General features: G+C 44.5%; 1 pseudogene; it reads right to left on the reverse strand.

Annotated features, from left to right (window-relative positions):
* Positions 1–1,187, reverse strand: LOC133797796 (probable carboxylesterase 12; annotated as a pseudogene).
* Positions 1,188–1,568: the final 381 nt, after the last annotated feature.

Consider the following 1,568-nt stretch of genomic DNA (forward strand, 5'->3'; position numbering starts at 1 on the left):
TGAAGGCATCCAATAAGCAATTGCATTATCAATAACGTTAGAGAGAATTTCACTTTATTTTCTTCTACAAAATGAAAAGTGAAAATTATAATAAATAAAAAATAAAATTCTCTCCACTAATAAGGTGGGCCTGCCTAGTCTTGTTTGATAAAGGAAGATATTTTCTTGAGCATGGCAACAGCATTGTCACAAGTTGGTTTTTATAGATGGAATACATCGTCGTCGCCGGTGGCTTCCACCACCTCACCGTCCCTCCCCAGCCACTCTTCTCCAACACTCCTTATAGTACAATCCCCTCGTAGTAGGACACGCGAAACGCCAAATCCCCTCCGCCCATTTCGCCTTCGCTGGATGTTTCGCCCCATCGCCGACGGGCTCCACTCCCCAAAAGTATGGATGAACCAGAGCAACACCCACCAGCTTCGAATCATCGCTACTCCCCACTAGTCCACCCTCCAACCCGGCTCGCAGAGCCATGCGGTGGGCAATGTTAGCCCCGGCGCTATCTCCTGCGAAGAAAACTTGCTTATGATCGGCACGTGAGTTCAGCCACTCATCGGGACCGGTTCCTCCGGAGTAGGAAACGACCCACTTGACGGCAGCCCATGAATCATCGTAAGCAATCGGGATCGGGTTCTCAGGAGCCAGTCGGTAGTGAACAGAGACAGCGACCACGTTGGCTTTGGCGACCAAGGTGTTGACGGCGTTGTGGTACTTGGCGCGGAAAGGCGTCTCGACGCAGATACCTCCACCGTGAAAGTAAACCACCAGAGGAAGCTTTTTCTAAGGTTGGCCAGCGGCTGAGTTCGGGACGTACAGCCTTGCCTTGACGCCGGTTTCTGGTGAGATCACGACATCTTTGGATTCGATGCCAGTTTTGGGGTCAAGCGAGAGGGGGAAAACGTCGACACCGGCGAGTCGCTCAATGTGGCCGTCTTTTTAAATTTTGAGAAAGGGGAAGAAGTCGTGAGCTACGTCGTCAGTGGAGAGAGCAGCCATGGCGTCAGTACTCGTATTAGTTGTAGTGGTGGAAGTAGAAACCGAAGTTGGACTTGGAGTGGGAGATTCGAGAGTAGAAGAGAGATGGAAGAGTTTAGTTGTTCTAGGTTGTACTCTTATCTTAGGGGAAGGTATGGAGGAGGAGAAGTGAAGACAGGTAAATGTAAATGGGAATCTTTGGATTGAGCTTAAACACACCTCTAATTAATATATCCCCAATTATATTTGGGACAAAAATATCCCTTTAATCACTTCCTCTCTTAATGTGCACCCATCATTAATTTTTGTGTTCTATAATAAAAATTTAAGGGTTTAAATATGCTAAGCATGTAGATCTCGAAAAAAGATTAAAAAAAATCAATTAAAATAGATATTTAAGCAAAAAGTTATGGTTCACCAAAATTTTCGTCAAATTTTACCACAAAGCATCGATATAGCATCGATGTACCATTGATTTTGCATCATTTTGGCAAAAAAATCAAGTTTTCATAATTGCATCGAAAAAACATCGTTTTAGCAAAAACAAAAACCAAGTTTTCAAGATTGTATTGATTTTCCACCAAATTTGC

This window comes from Humulus lupulus, chromosome 1 (genome assembly GCF_963169125.1).
Source record: "Humulus lupulus chromosome 1, drHumLupu1.1, whole genome shotgun sequence".
Taxonomy (NCBI): domain Eukaryota; kingdom Viridiplantae; phylum Streptophyta; class Magnoliopsida; order Rosales; family Cannabaceae; genus Humulus; species Humulus lupulus.